At 32.3% G+C, this 18,058-nt stretch overlaps 1 protein-coding gene across 5 annotated transcripts in view; it reads right to left on the bottom strand.

Annotated features, from left to right (window-relative positions):
* The window catches only part of Glcci1 (glucocorticoid induced 1), an 89,876-nt gene that overhangs the window by 69,922 nt on the left and 1,896 nt on the right, over window positions 1-18,058 (bottom strand). The gene's annotated exons all lie outside the window — the stretch shown is intronic.

Genomic DNA, 18,058 nt, shown 5'->3' with positions numbered 1-18,058 from the left:
TCCCTCTCTCTCTAGCAGTTTCACTTTGTAACACTAACCTACATATTACTATTTTATTATTATAGAAAGTTTCTAACATTATGTAGCATTTTCTGTACATTCAGTAGAATAGTAAGTCAAAATTCAATATAGTTTATTATCTGTAAAAGTTTTATCCAAGTATTACAAAAGTATGAAGATGATAACAGAATAATTTAAAAATAGAGTAATTAAGAGAGCCAAACCAAACACTCATGGGCAATACAACTTAATAGTGTCACAAAACAGACCAACAAAAGACTAATAAGTAAGTCAGGACAAAGGATCAAAAATTATTGGACCATTGTAATATCACCATCTGTATTAAGAGCAAAAGGAAAGAAAGCATTCAGTCTTCTGATGAATTTCTGAACAACAGAACAAAAATCCCTAATAGGTAAAGGGTCAGTGTGAATGTATGAAAGAAAAGTACCAGCAGGTTCTACAGAATCCAATTTGCATGTGAAAGCAACAGTACCCCAACTCAATAGTCTCAGATACTCTCAAATCTTAACACGCAGAGGTGCCTCCAACATAAAGAGTCCAAAAGAAGAGAAATTATGAAGTTGAATCCAAATTGAGTAGAACAAAGATAACAGAAGCAAAGGAAAGAGAACACTGAACAAAAATGTTGAGAAAGGGAGTCGAGGAGGGTGCCTGCAGAAGCAAAAAAAAAAAAATTTTAAGTACTTTGCAAAAGCAACAGAGACACTATGCTAAATGATCCCCCTCTTCTTAAAAATGCAATTAATTTCATCTAAAATATGAGCAACAGAGAAGAACAGCAAATCAGTCCCACATAAAATTATATTGTAGGGGACTAAAAGAATAAAAGAGCAGAAGAAATTTTAAAAATAATAATAAAAATAAATGTCCCATAAATTATGAAAGCATGCCAGAAAGAAGTGTTCATTTAAAATGAAGACTGTAACCTAATATTTCAAAACAAGCTAAAAAGTTTTATTTTATTTATTTTATTATTATTTTTTTTTTGGAGCAAGGGATTGAACTCAGGGGTACTTGACCACTGAGCTACATCCCCAGCCCTCTTTATTTTTAGGCAAGAATCTCAGTAAGTGGCTTAGAGCCTCACTAAATTGCTGTGGCTGGCTCTGAACTTGTGTTTCTCCTGACTCAACCTCCTGAGTAGCTGGTATTACAGGCATGCACCACCATACCTGGCTGCTAAATACCTTTTTTTTTTTTTTTTTAGAGAGAAATAATGAAAAACCTCAAAACTAGAAAAACTCAGAAATGATATGTTTGGAGGCAAGGGAGATATCTTACAACTAAGATTTAGAAATAAAAAACATTTCAGGAATGAAGACTACAAGAAAAACAAGAATCAATAAACATAGTGGATAATACCTTAATAGAATTAGAAAATGGAAACGACAACAAATGTTAGAATTAAAAGAAAATAACAACAACAAAGTGGTAAAAAGACCTCAAAAAAAATTGATATGTAACATAGAAGGTCCAATATATATATAATAGGAGTCCCTAAATAAGATGACCAAAGCAACAAACAAAAAGAAACTATAACAAATTCTCTTAAGATAACTTAAAACCATATATTGAAAGAAAATACATATCTAGTGAAAATGATACAGAGAAGCCCACATCAAGCATATTTTAATAAGGCTTCAGTGACCCTGAAGAATAAGACCATAGATAAAAACTATTAGAGTTCTTGCTACACAAACTAGCATGAACTCAGTAATACTGTTCCTATTAGTATTTCCTGAGGAATCTGTCAAGGAAGATATTTCAACAAAAAGCTTTCAAAAAAATAACATAAGGATTGGTGGTACCTGTGGATGGAGAAGAGAGCAGTAGCATGCTTAATAACTCTAAGGCAAATACTGAACTGAAAAAAAAAAAAAGGACAGAAAAACATTGAATTAGTTTCTCTCAGCACATTTGAATTTAAGACTATGGACTTCCAGAATATCTGAAAACTAAATGTGACATATCAGATTTCTTCAAGAACCAATCTCTGTGTATGTATCTCTACAAGCAATTTTCATATTCAATACATTTTCATTGTGTTGGCTAGTCTTAGAGATATATTTTTTTCCTAGATAACACAGTTAAAAACATCAGCTCCTAACCAATGTATAGGAGAAACTAAAACTGAAGCATCTACATTCATGACCTTAATAGAATTCTTGCTTTTCTCTCACTCCAAAGCTGATAATCACAGAGCAAAGCCCAAAGTGCATCCTATGGAAACCTATAGCAAGAACCTGGAAGGAACTAACAGGATCCTTTTTATGGGAAAAGCGTTTATCATGGAAAATGGTGGGAATGCAGACTAAAGAGCTAGAAGAGAATGCCAATTAGAAAAAGAGAACATGGAAAGAAGCACTGAGGATGACTTTTTCTTTGCAATGGGGTCACCTAAAAGCACCTCTGAAAAAAACAGAGAGAATAACCAGGTTCTCACCCCACCACCTACCATCAATTGGACATATTAGTAAAGAACAAAAGAGTTCCTAAATTATTTTCAAGGTTAAAAGAACTGATTGTGACTATTATGGAATCGCTACAAAAGGATAATCAAATTATGACATGCAAAATGAGATATTTAGGTATTTGTATGACTACAGTTTCTGTGACTGAAAAACAAAATGAAAAGTGACATTCTTCATAGAAAATTATCAGCTTTCTTATCTTCTATTTGAATAAAAAATGACTTAATATGACAGAGAAGCACATCAGTCTCTAGACAATGAATACTCTTCTCATGATAACTGAAAATTTATGGAATCATAAATTTATTTTAAAATACATAATTTGTAAATAAAAACATTCAAGAATTTAATAACTATAGATTAGCTCAGAACAGCCTAGTAATATGGTGAAAAGTTAAATCCATAGTTAAATGTACAAGAGATTAGGAGAAAGGCTTAGGAAAAGAGTAACTGCTTAACTCAGTAAGATATGATAGCCAGTTAAGCTAATCTACTAGTGAGAGGAAAATGATAAAATTCTGTACAGAAATCTGTCTGGATCCACTCATATGCTTCATGAAAAATAATCTAGTAAATTAAATCTAGCTTACAAGCTGCACTTCCCCAAAAACTCTATCCTGAGATGCAGCAAAGGTAAATATGTTGTTGACTAGGAAATACACAACTAACACCACCTTTCTAGGGTAAACCCAGAATAAACAGGCTGAACAGAATGAAGGTTTCAAAAATAAGAGAACAGATGTTTATTCTAGCATTTACTTTCATAAATATTGACACTAAAGAATCAAACATGTAGTTGTGAAGCAGTAGTTTACCCAAAACTGAATGCTTCATTAAAGTTTGAATGGCCAAAATCTGCAGGAAACATCCTGAAGGAAAATGTCTTATACAAATGACACCTTTGTAGAGACCAGGGAGTAAAACAGAACATGGTAAAACACCAGTCAGTGTGTGCATACACAGACAGAACACCTTCCATCCCAACAATTCTACAAATATTGTACATAAGACTGCCAGGAAGCAATTCCAAGAACTGAGAGCAACTTAAGAAGAAATAAAGAAAGACTACTAATGGCATGACAAATTGCAGGGGGAAAGTGTCATGAAATATTTTAGAATGGCACCATACTTTATTCCCTTAGTTGCCACAAAACTGGCCATTAAAATCTTAGTCAAGCTGGGCGCGGTGGCACACGCCTGTAATCCCAATAGCTAGGGAAGCTAAGATAGGAGGATTTTGAGTTCAAAGCCAGCCTCAGCAAAAGCAAAGGGACTAATCAACACAGTGAGAACCTGTCTCTAAATAAAATATAAAACAGGGCTGGGGATGTGGTTCAGTGGTCGAGAGCCTGAGTACCCCCACCCCCAAATAAAAATCTTAGTTAAGAACAGTTTATTGATTGAGCAGTACATCAATCAAAATGACACTGTCAAAGAGACAAAAATGAATGAAAGATACAAAGTCCCAGGGTTCACCTTTAATAACTAAGTTAATTTTTATTTAATATTTTCCTTAAATAATAAAAGAGCATTGTTCAACTTCAATGCCCCCCAAAATGAGTGAATTAATCTCAGATTACAGTTCTGTGTATAATTTAAGAAGAGCTAGGACACTGAAAATAAAAACCACTATCACCTCCAGATGTACTACAGGCTTATTTCAATGTGGGAGGAAAATAAAACCACACCAACCCAATTATACAAAAAAGATGGCTCAAATCAATTTTTCCCTTTCTCTACCTCTTCACCTCTAATTAATTTTTTAATTCTTTTTATGTAGTTTGAGATAGGACAAGAACTGAACAATGTGTTCAGAGCATTATAAATAATGCAGTTCACTTATTTTTCATGGAAATGTCCCATCATTCACTTCTATCTGCCTCACCTTCCACCTATATTTTAACTATTCTAGTTTCACTTAAGAATGATAGGAAAGAAAAATTTTCCAATAAAAATTCATTTACTATTCATTTAATGATTAATGCAAGACTTAGCTACCAGAAGAAGGACTCCTTAAAAGCAAGGTTTTTGTCTATAACAAAAGCAAGGTTTTTTCTATAACACATACAACATCTACTCAATAAACTTGTTGAATTTATAGATACTACATACTGAGTCTCTCCATGGCCCTTATACAGTAAATATTCAAAACTAAAAATTGCCAGGTATATATTCTGGACCTCTTTATTAAAAAGCAGATTTCCTGGAAGAGCTGCAAATAGAATAGCTCTATATTTCTCTTTAACAATCTTTATGAGGTCATAAAAAATCACTGTGAAAAAAATTTGAATTCATTCTATTGTCCTCATTTATATAAAGAATCATGTTTCTATGCTCAAATATTTCACAAACAGGTAATTAGAGCAGGTTCATGTGATACAGAACTCTCCATACAGCATGTGCCCAATTAATATGTTTATATAAAATAACATGACAACCTAGCAAAGACACTAAATTTCTTGTCCTTGCCAAGTACACATGGTCTTATTTGCACAGGGCTGCTATTGCTTAAAACATCTTCAAACTACTTTGAAGATGATTTTTAAAATTTTAATCAGTAAGTAGTTATAAAATCTTTAGTTGGTGATAACCAATTATATCCAAATAAATACATTCCACCAAGATCACACAATCAAACTTAATGGAGTATCTCCTGCATACTGACAGATTTCAGTGTTAGTTCAGGCTTTAGAATTAGGAGGCATTTGGAGATTAGGTACTGCATTCTCACATCATTCAATTTTATTGAAAACTAGCACTTTTTCTCAGGTAAAGGATTTATACCATTTCCTCCCTCTTTAAAGAAAACTCTTATTCTCTGGGTATTATTCTCAGCTAAATATCACAAGAAAAATAATCTAACTGAACTAATTCATTTGAAGATAGTCTCAAGGGTATCCTTTCAGAGAGAACTGTACTTAAAAATAATAATTGTCAACTTGAAAGAATCTTTAATTAGTAAAATTTCAGGCAGAGTGATAAAATGTAATCAAAACATTCAGGTAGAGAAATATATTTGGCAGGCAGTGAGATCCTTATACCAGAATTTCTACCCTTGAGAGGCTGACATTTTAGTTTAAGTACCTTAAATAGCTATACAATATAAAGATGTAAATATAATACTTTGAATATTCAGAGGAAGTAACAACTATCTATACCTGGAACATTTTTCACAAAGAAGGATGATAAATGAAAGCTGTATGCAAAGAGCAACTGTGGGATTTTTAGGCAAAGAAGTCTACATACTGGAAACAGATATCCCTCATAGGGAACATGTATTCAAAGCACAGAGCTAAAAAAGTCAACAGTACCTTTAACAAAAAGTAAGTTCAGTTTGGAAGAAGACACGATACCCACTGGAGGATATTAAGATAAGTCTTTTATGTCAAGCTAAAAATGTTGGAATTTACCCCTTATTGCCCAGGAACCAACAGAAATTTTTCATCAAAATCAGGTTTTTTTTCTTTCCTAAAGAAAGACTACTTGTAGCAATAAAATGGCTAACTTAAAGATGGGAGACTAATGGCATGGAAAAAGAATCAATTCCAACAGTCCAAGAAATAAGTGATAATTACAACATGGAAGAGATGGCCCAGATTCAGGAGATAATTCTAAATAGATAGAAGATACCATGACTTGTCAAATGAATTAAAAAAGGCGGGGGGTGGGAGGAAGGAGAGAGAAAATAAGGATTATGGTTGCAGGAAATAAGAACTCACTCAATACAATGATGCTCTGGGTCTGAATATCTTATAACCTAGGTGGTGTCCATAGCAGCAATAAACTAAAGAAATCATTTTCATACTGAATCCTAGTTTAAACTTATACAGAGTAAAATTTGTTAATAAGTTATTTGTTTTCTTCTCTCAGCATAGAAAAATACACTAGGCCACTTTTTCAAACCATATAAGCTCAACATGAATTCCCATACTAAGGAAGTATGATATATTCTCTGCGAAACACAAGTCCAACAAGATAAAAAGCACGAATAAAACATCCAAAGTCAGTTATTATGACATTTTAAAATATTTAGACCTGTAAGTTTACAGAATATAAGGATTTTGTTTTAATTTGTTGTAAAAATTATGAGAATAAACATGGTCAGAAGAAATACAGTGACTACACTTTTCAATGCTTGTTTCAATTCTAACTTTGAGCACAATATTGTGCTTAAAAATTACAAAGTCAATCCCAACTGAGAAAATTACATATCTGTTAAGAAGTTTAAACTATAGGTAACTAGACCATCATATCAAACTATGTTAGATGATTCCAAAAAGGGAATTTATATTTAAATTTAAACTGACTTGATTTTTTCCCCAAACCACATAACAAACTTATTTCTTACCAAATATCCTTTAAGTAAAAGGTTCTGTTAAGGAATTTGGCATTCAACATGCTTCCATGAAGGAAATATAACTGTAATACTATAAACAGTAATTTTTCCCATAATCACAAGAAGTCCTTCAAAACTGTGTCTACTTGGAATTCAATTGGTTTTATCTTATATAAGGTGAGCAAAATCCCTAAGCACCACTCAGTATATTAAAATTATTTAAAAGTATTACAAAAAGATGTCCATGAACTACTACCCTCTATAGACAAAGTATCAGGAGCCAGTGATTCATGTTTTCAGAGAAAGGAATGTGAACTTCAGTTCTCTTTGTCTCACATACACACAAAGTGAACCTACAAGAGAACACACATCAATTGGCCTTATAGGTGTATTGATATACAGGAACTTCATATGTTAAAGTCAGCCTTAGGAATATATAATTGTAAATAAAAGCACAATCCACAGCATTAATACTATATCGAGTTTAATTATGCTTACTTATTGCTTTGTCTTCCTGACATTTTCATAAGAGTACAGGGTTTTGTGAAAGTTTTTCATAAGGTAGGAATACTTCTGTAAAACTGGTTAGGAACAGTTTGCTAGAAAGTTATAACTCAACCAATGCTTTTTCTTCTTCTTCTTTTTTTTAATAAGGACAAATATTGCAGAAAAGGCCTCAGAATATTTATCTAACATAAATATAATATACTATATTAGTATAATATAATCACATATTTTTTTCACAGAGACATAAAATCTTTAGTACATGAGTCCTCTTCCTTTTAAAAGTTATTTGAATTCCAAATTTGTTTAGAATTCTAAAACTCATAGAAAGGAAATGGAAAACATTTATTTATGCTCAGTTCTAACACCTTCTTAGGATACTGTTAATTTGCTAAATGTCAGAACATTTTATTCAGCAATGACAAATTACAATATTCAGTAATATGTTTTTATCACCTGAGATGATTGAACTTTAACCTTGAATAACTGACTTCCTAAAAAGTTTTGGTAAATAACATTCTGGGAAATTGAATTATTTTATTTGTACCAAAGATAGGCATTGTGTAAAGCAAATAGTCACCCTGAAATCTGCATTACAGTTTAAATTTTACATTATAATAAGGTACAAAGGGAATATGTAATTCACATTCTCTTTACAAGCTTAGTATAATATAATCATGACCTTTAGGAGAAACTATAAAAACGTCTAAATTCAAAAGCCCATCAAATTTTGGGAATGATTTGAGTTACTCTAATTATATTAAGAAGCTGATTCCATGGAGCTTCACCAGGCCAAAATTCACTTGACAGAATTCTAAATGTAACTTAGACACTCTTTGTGCAGAAATCTATCTTCCATCTTTAAAAATGTGGACTATTCTGACATAATTTATCTTTGTCCCAGCCCATCTCCATCAGCAAAAGAACCTGTACTATACAAAGGTCTAAACTGGTGCTTTTAGAAGCTTGTACACTAACACTGAAAGACAGGCCCTAAACAAAGATAAAAAGCCATTAGTTACATAAATGACTAAGCATTCTAGAAAATGGGTGATATAAGTATAATCCATTAATTTCAACCTCTGTCACATATTTATAGGACAGCATGACCTAACAATTACTGTTGAGTGATTTAAATACAGTATGTACAAACTTGTGCTCTTTCCATGTGTGTGTGTGTGTATTTACACACAAGTGTAAACACCTAAATCCCCACCCCCCACACACATACATATATATCTCAAGGAGAAACTGCTATATAAACCCTATGTAAGGATTTAAACAAATATTTACTGCAGGATAATATAAGTACTAGAAACTGTATGACAGATGCTAAATGCTAAAAATGACACGTGTCATTAGATAAAGCAAACACATCTACCCAAATTATCTTGAACAGAATTATAAAAACAATAGATGAGTTTAACGTAAATGAAAGTCATAACTAAACTTCCAAGGCCTTTCAAACAGTTGTATTAACTACAGAATAATACAGTGGGTCAAATATTCAAAGATTCCATGACTGTACTATAATATTACTTTCTCAAACATTTTGAGGAATTTTAAGAAGTGAATAATATTTTTAAATAAATAAAACAATAATAATTTATATCATTACTTTACCTACTTGTTCCTATTTCCTAAAATTCCTATGCACAATTTAAAATGACTTCTTATATGGTTATATTCAAGGGCCAGAAACTTCTTTTCCATGTTCCAAGTGCAACATTAAAAAAAAAAAGAAAAAAGACACACAAAATATGATTCATCTAACATCTACTTCTTTTATCATAAGATTTAAGTGTAACATTTCTTCCTTTAAATAGAAATATTGGCACAAAGATGTTAATTATTTGATCACTTGGCATAGTACAAAATAAAATATGGCACTGTCCAAAAGATTAAATCAAATAGTAATGCTAAATGTTATAATACTAGTATTTCTTTAAAAACTAAAAGTGGACAAAAATAAAAATAGGTAAACTCTGATTATAATAAGGTAAAATAAGTCACTATGCTAAGCTATCAAGTAAATGGTAATATAACACATGATATACTTACTACTTTCCATTCTAACGTAGTGATAACAGATATTCAGCCAGAGCCAAGCCCTACACATTTCAACAGCCTCTCGGGACATCACTAAGTTTTACTATGCAATATTACTACATAAGAAACCACACTGAACAATACAGTTCAGACTTCTACAGCAGTGGGTATGTATATGTGTTCAGAGACAGAAGGGTCAGTGACATCATCCTAAGCCAAACACAACAGAATATATACAAAAATATTCTACATGTAATATAGAAGCCATAGAATGAAGCTATTCTAAGATTTAATAAAAGAAAAAAATATATATATATAGACACATACGTATATACATACAGGGTGGCAACTTTAAAATAGAAAACCAAAAAGCTCAAGTTAACTCAGAGAGGTAAGCATAAAACCATAATAATTCACAAATGATTCTCTAAAGCTCAGAGAGAATACTGAATCAAACTAAGGCAGAATTTTAATGATTAACCATACAAATGTGAGCACTCCACTTGCACAAAGTATGTTTTAAAAGTCAAACGGCATGTGGTAGGGGTTTAATAAATATTAAAGAGGTGGAAAATCCCTTTGCTTTACTAACCAGGGTATTGTCAACAAGTACAATACCTGGCGGAAACATTACTTGACTGAAGTTACCACTGGAATTTAAGCTATACTAAAAGGCTTACCTGAACATAGCATATGGATATATGTTATCCAAAAAGATAAAAAGTAAGCAAATGTGGTCAATCGAATAAGGTGTTTTTAATAATGGGTTGTTTCTGGCATAAAATGTATTAAAACAATTTCAAAATAAGTTTTTTTAATAAGCTATCTGATCAAAATGTTGCAGAATATTTAGGTTTTTTTTTTTTTCAAAATCCTAATTTCTCAGTTTAAATCCCCAATTTCACAATACTATAATAAACTGTGTTTATTAATATTTGCTAGCGCCATTTAGTAAGTACTAGACCCTTAAAGGATCTGACTAGAATCAGGAAAAGTACAGTTGATACTTTCTAGGGGTGAAACTATCAAATAACCCAAAATTACTTTAGAAGAAACAATGTTGTCACATAACTTTAAAAGATACTATGAATATATTTTGTTTATATACCACCAGCAAATATATAAATAAGCCCATATTTTATTATGATCTTTTTGTACCATCTTTTTGTATCTTCATGTAAGGCCCATTTCACAGATTTACATGAGAATAGAATAATTTGTGTGGCTAGACCTGATGCAATCCTGAGCAAAAACTAACTTCTACTAGTTTTTATTATCTTCTAAGATACCAATATTACTTAACCAATTCAACTTGTAAACAGACCAATATATTTAACAAGTAAAAATAATTATAGAAGAAATGTCATGAGAAACTTTAACTACCACATAGACTCTAAATAAAATGATTTTAAATTTCTTAATAAAAATACATTTTCTAATGTTATTTATGAAGGGTCTCATTTCCACATTCAGACTAGCTTAATAGTAAGCACAAACAACACTCACAAAAAATGCCCAAATATTTTTATGAAAAAAATTGAGATTAAAATTTATTTTCTATATTACATCAGCAAACCTAGAAAAGAGTTAATTAGATATAAATCAAACTGTTTTTTAAGGTAGTATGCCTTACTTTGCTATGGCAGAGCTATATAAAAGATACTATTTTAAATACCACTGAAATATTAAGGGTGAGCCAGGTAAAGTGGCACACATCTGTAAGTCCCAGAACTCAGGAGGCTGAGGTGAAAAAAATCATTTGGGTACAGGAGTTTTAGACCAGCCTGGACAACCTCATGAGACTCCCATCTCAATAAATAAATAAATAAATAAATAAATATCAATAGATGACAAAAATAATCATATTCCTGGAGGTGAATGGAAACTTATGATACTTTATTATAAATAGGCAGATCTTTTTTCAAGGTTTACAAACTCCACACAAATTTTAGGGTTATACGAAATAAATTTTTTAGTTTTTTAATTAATGATAAACTGATAAGTTAATAAGGTGGTATGTCCTTTAAGGACAAAGGGAAGAATGTCTATTAATGACACAGTAAGGTTTCATATGCTATGCCATTCTTATATGCATACCTGGGGCCTCAATTACTGGAGACACACACAGCTATTTTAATTCCATGGTCCCTAAAGTATAGTTCTATTTAGCTTTCTTCACCCAAGTCTCCAAAGCTATTTTTAGCCTATGTCTTCACTGAAAAGGCAGTGAAGTTACCCACTGTGTATGCTTTCCTGCCCCATAACTAAATAGATTCCAAAAGAAAACTTCAGCTATCTGGAAGTCGGGCCTTACCTTCACAAGGCACTCTGTACCGTCTGTGTATACTGCCTGTCTTTTAGCCAAGATTACTTAACTTTAAGGACCTTATTTCTTCCTCTATGAAGAGGTTAATAAAAGCAACCCTATGGTGAGTTCTAATGAAGGTTAGTAAATGACATAAAAGTTCAATAACTAATTTTATTAAGAATCATCAAGTATAATAAAATTTCTTTTCATTTCACCAATAATCTTTTCCTTACCCAGCCCAAATCTTAACTATTCCTACCCACCTAACTTTATTTAAAAGATAAAATAAGATGCAAAGAGTCAGTGACTTGTTCAAAGTCAAAGGTTAAAACTGAAAGTAGAACCCAGGTCTCTTAACTCCAAATCTAGTATTTTTCAGTATACCTTTCTGTTCTAAGATACTTTCATGGAACCATTTGGAAAATAATTACTTTGGACTTTGATTTGGTCATTAATTCTAGAGGAAAAAAAAAAGCCAAGTCATATTATCAAGGAATAATGTAGTCACTTTTTTCATTCTACCTTCATTGGAAAAAACGAATAATCTCCAAAATAAAATTTCAGAATCAGTTATAGCACAATTCTAGTTAGTCAATAACCAGTCATACAATATTCAATACCACTAAAGTACTCATTTTATCAGGTATACAATAGATATTAATAAAGCTCATTAAATCACAAAGAGTTCATTTATATCTTTTTGATTCTGCTCAAGAAAAGCAGAACTGTTTTCTTCGGCAGCATATCGATAACTTTTCAATAATATAAAAGGCAAAATCAGCAAATGGACTATTTACAAAACTTTTCTAATGGACATACTAGAAAAAATAAGGAACTATTACTGTTAATAGGTATTCAGTTTTCAGTAATATTCAGCAGCAAGTTATAGCAGTTTTTACTCTTTTGTTATGAAACACATCTAGGTGATTGGTGGATTTCTTCACAATTCTAATAGCTTGGCAGACAATCCTGGACACTAACCTTGCCACACAATCACGGGCTTCATTGGTTTAACTCATCCTTATTTTTGGCAAGTCATTATTAAGGTGCACTAGGATGACATTTGATTATGTTGTATAAAGTTCAAACCCACAATATGCATAAGTAACCATCATTTCTTAGGAAGGTTGAATCAACTCAGCTCTGGGCACAAAGATAATCACTTGTGACTAGTAATGTTTAGTGATTCCTGACATGAGTTTATCATAAATACAACTTTTATTTACTAAAGGAGAAAAGTTCTTCTGCTCACTATATTCAAAGACAGCACAGATTCTGGTTACCTATAAGCGGGGCCAGACACAATCAAGTTCACATTGAGCCCTCAGGAAAAAGCATGTACATATGCACACATGCTCATTTTCTCTTTATGTAAGAAACAAATGAGAAAAATAGCCAATCCTTCCATATTCTAGTTTACATTCACCAAACAATGTTTCACATTTTTAGACATTCTGAAAATGTCAAAGCATATCCAGTGCAGCATAATAGTACCATGGAAACAAAAGAAAATCCATCCATTTGTCATATTTTAAGGTCTAAAAGCTCAGCTGATCATCAACACCAGAATTTTTTAGTTAGGTACAACAGTACAGTTTCATAGAATGAACACTGAATCCAGAATCTGAATTATAAATCTATTTTATTGCTGAATGAGAGTATGCACTGCTTGGTATATATTTAGCACTCAAATTTTTTTGTTTTGTTTTTTTTGGTTTGGGTTTTGTTGTTGTTGTTGTTGTTGTTGTTTTTGTTTTTTTTTTTGCTTCTTACCTACAACCAAAGACAGCTTAAGATAGGGGAAAGTGCTTGAGGTATTCATGAATTTGCCTCCTCCTGGTATTTGCCTCAACAACACTCCCTTGAAGTAAACAGCAGTGCTCACACAGTAATGTCATGTCTGTTCCTTGTAAAATGAAATACTAGAAGAGTACTTTTCTAGAATTTGTTCATAAGTAAAATCCTTAGATTTTTCAGAATTACTGATAATCCATTATACTTTGTTTTGCAAAACAAAGAATAGCTGGATGATGAGTGAAGTCAGTCATTTTCAGGGATCCAGAAGAAGGGTAAATACGGGAAAGACAGGTGGCTTCTGGTACTTCATCAGTTCCCCAGACTTTCTATACCTAGAGATGAGTAGTGTTCTCTTTCTTCTGCTTGCTTTTGGCAAACCAGTTAGATATCAGAATACACAAATAAGGTCAGCCTCTTGTCAAAATAATTAAATAGTGTACAGGACAGAAAAGAGTGTCAATGATTTGTTCTTAGACATTTATTAGTAAGAGCACAAAATTATATACTGAAAACAAAAGACTAACAAGACTCAGGACAGGTACTGTAGAAAAGCCTATTTGGGTGGTATCTGGGAATTCTAAGTTCTGGAGAAAAGATCAAACTAAAATTAAGAAAAATAAAGTTTTTAGCATATACTCTTAGGCAGATTATTAACTCCATGCTAACAGTTTGGTAAAATAGGCATTTAGGATTTAAATTTCAAACTTAAGGAAAACTCTTGCCTATCTGTGGAACACTGTCATTTATTTCCATTTTATTCATGGCAAAGGGACCAATTACTCCCTTGTTTTCTTATTCACATGAAGTATACATTATCACAAATAAGATCAAAATTGCAAAGATATCATTATACTTCAACATTATCCCAGTATACAAATGCTAATTTGCAATAGGTCTTTGCAGAAATGTACACTACAGTGAGTGAAGTATGTTGTGTAAAAAGTACTAAAATTAATGAAATGATTTTCAGTTACACACACACAATCCTATATCTAGTTAAAAATTAAGGTGCTTTTATACACCACAGACATTCAGTATTCAATATGCTTAGAGTAATAGAGGAATATAATATTTAAACATAACATAGTATATTGATAAATTCACTTGTCTATTTGGCTATTCACTTATTGATCTGGAAATTTTATGCACCATGAATTAAGTAATGGGAAGAATTAGATCCATAAATAATGACTATTGTTGCTATTTAGCATAGTTCTCAGAGGCTGAAAACCTTTCCCAAAAATCAGTATTTGAAATCTGTTATTTTAGAAAAAGCTAAAATTTACACATATTTCCACTCTAATACAGCAAAGCTTTGAAAAATTTTCCTTTAAATACTATTTTAAAACCTCATCTTAAAAGGGGGAGGAGAGACTTTAATATCCAAGAATATCAGTCTAAGAATAAACTTTACAAGAAGAGAATATGACTATCTCTAAAGAGAGGAAAAAATCACTAAAAAATGTTTGCATTACACAACTGAGCCCAGCATAAAAATGACTGAAAAAGAGGGATTTAATGAAAAGAATAAAAAACTGAAAGTGGACTAATTAAAACACAAAGACATACATACATGGCACACAGTCACCATTATATACTGGCTTGGCTTTACATTATCTTTTAAAATAAAATCATAATTTCTGTATGTATAAACAATGAGGTTTTCAAGGTATTATGAAAAATTCTAATCAAATTTCACTCTATAGAGTATTAGGTCAAAATAAATCTGATATGTTAAATCAGAAACCAACACATGCTATTTTTCACAGGAGGAGCTATGTAAGTTTCAAGTTTTTTCATATTTTTGTTACTAGATTCAATGCATCTGAAATATGCAATATTGTCCAATCTGAGGTTCTCTGATGCAACTGTTTTTACATACTTCAGAATTTATAATTCATCCCAATACTCAGTCTTTACTAAAAAACCACAAGAGGATCTGTACTTGCTACTTACTATCTCACACAGTAAAATTGGATTTCTTCTGTGTTTAAATTCATGGGTTTTGCTCAATGAGGTTTCAGAAAGAGGCAACTTTATTATATTTTCTTTTGGTTGTTACTAATGCTTTTAAAGATCATTAATTTTAACATTAACATTCTGCTGTAGTCTCATTTGAGCTGTTCTATTTATCTCAAAGGTAGACTTTATGTATTACCATTACAAAAAATAACTATTTGCATAATACTTTATGATTTTACATCTATTACAAACACATCACAGGGAGTCTGAAGACGCATTCAGCAGCTTGTCATTCACCACTTCAAGACCCTTCAGAACCAAACAAGGGGGAGGGTGACATTTTGTTAATGGCAGAAGTACAGAAATGAACATAAATAACAAACCTTGTAGTTTTAATAATACAAAAGAAAGAAAAAATACAAACAAATTGAGGATGATCCATGAGCATAAACAAAACAGTTTCAATTTGTAAAACTCCATGTCTTCTAGATAGAGCAAGATCTTTGCCAATTTATGCATCTTCTGTTATGATACCCATTTAAGCTATCTAGGACTATGCCATGTAACTAAAGAAAATTAATCTTTTTGCTGGGTTTTATAATTAACATGATATTATCGTTGCTCCTATTTATAGATGTCAGCTTTTCCTCAGCTTTGTGAAATAATCTGAATATCAATTCTCTACCAGTCTAGCCTTAACCCTATAAATAGGTATACTACAAATGTTTAAGAGAAAAATAATGACATAATGTGTTTAGAGATTATGTTGTTTCATAATTTCTCTTTGGTAAAAGAATTAGAGAAAACTCTGTAAAGCCTCTATTTTTCTTCCATAACCATCACTCCAGATAAAATGCACAAAATAATGAAAGCTCAGTTGTCGTTTCTAACCCAAATGCCCACAGCACTTGGAAGGTTTCTATAAACAATATGACTCTATAGGAAATACATATCCCCTAAGCCACCATTTACTTAATATTTTTAAATGTAGCTTCAAAGCACAGTGCAATACTACTATCAAACACACACACTGTGAAATGTACAGAAAAGGAAGGGGGTCGAGAGAGAGGAAGAAATGGAGCACGTTGTTGTTTTTCATTCATGCAGTATAGTGATGTCAGTGTCTGCAGCAGTAGTGGCAGCGGCAAGAACCCTGACCAGCAGAGGCTAAAATCTACTGAAGTCAGAATCTTGCAGAATTCAAAAGAAAATGAGTGTTGAAAATTATATCAACTCATAACATGGATTTTAAATGGCTAAATAGGATAGAACACTTGTGTAGTTTTAATACAGGTAGAAACAAGGCAGGATGTGGAGAAGTAACATAGAGGTAATATAATCAAGGAACTAGGGACACAGGAGCCTGCATTCAAAATCACTTCAATGGAAGAAGCTGACAAAACCACCTGGTGTTAAGAACAGCAGAAAAACATCTCTAGCAGAGAAAGCCTTTCAATTCCCAGCACAAGCTTTGACACTGCAAATCTGTCTAGTGCCCAACCAGACTCAGAAAAGTGTTTTCATCATGATTGCATTAAAATTGCATTAAACTTGGATGTACCATGCTACAACAAAGGGGAGAGTTTAAGCTTGATCACAAGTTTCATTAAAACTTCTTGATGATGGGGCATGTAATTTCCTAAACCATTAGGGCTTTTGAAGGATGCAGAAAAACAAGTTGTACTATTATCTGTTGTAATATGTTACTGTTTATCAACAAAAGGAAAGGAGATACTAGATGGCCATTAGAATGTTGCAGGAATTGCCAAAACTTCTCTTACTCTGGCCCCAAAATCCTCTGTACACAATCTGTAACATTATTTTATGCTTTTTACATTAGTCCCCAAAAGAAAATCCCAAAACTCAATTTATGCATTGTTAAAGCTAAATCACGAAAAATGTATTTAACTTCCTTCTTTTCTTTCTTTCTACTACCTCTCATTTAATACAGATCTAGAAAATGTGCAAAGGAGTTGCATATGGCATTAATCTGTTGGAAAATGGTGGTCTTTTCTATAAAATACAGCCAAAGATGTGTGTTCAGTTGTGGTCATTATTAGGGAGATCACGTTGTTTTCATTCATTCATTCAGGATTTGCTGGAGGATGTCAGTTTCTGCAGCAGCTGGCTTGACCTGGGGGAGGAGTGGGGGAGCAAATTCCTCCTGGTGCATACAGATTACAGGATGTATTCCTTGGAGCTCATGTACTTATCCCATTGCACTACATCCTACACTGGGGCTCACCATCAAGTGGTCTGAAAACAAGTGCCTTGGCAACATGCAAATTATACAGGTCTGAAATATTAAAACTAAAAACACCAAAACTGATCTATCATAACAAAATCGCTTTTCTAACACTAACACTTTCATCAAGAAAACTCTATTTTAAAAATTCCACATACCACATAAACATTGCACAGAACTTGACAGTGTTTCCCCTCCAAGCAGAGATTTTTCCACTCAGTATGATCCCTTCCCTCCACAATGCAGCAGCAGCAGCAGCAACTGTAGCCCTTAACTGGTGCCTAATAATATTAGCTACTTCACTCTCCCTTATGGGCTTTAAGTCCCTGTTTTGGCTTATCTTTTTCTCCCCCAGGACTCAA

Source organism: Marmota flaviventris, chromosome 1, assembly GCF_047511675.1.
Source record: "Marmota flaviventris isolate mMarFla1 chromosome 1, mMarFla1.hap1, whole genome shotgun sequence".
NCBI lineage: Eukaryota > Metazoa > Chordata > Mammalia > Rodentia > Sciuridae > Marmota > Marmota flaviventris.
The sequence above is the reverse complement of the archived record's forward strand: the minus strand, read 5'-3'. Positions and strand labels throughout refer to the sequence as shown.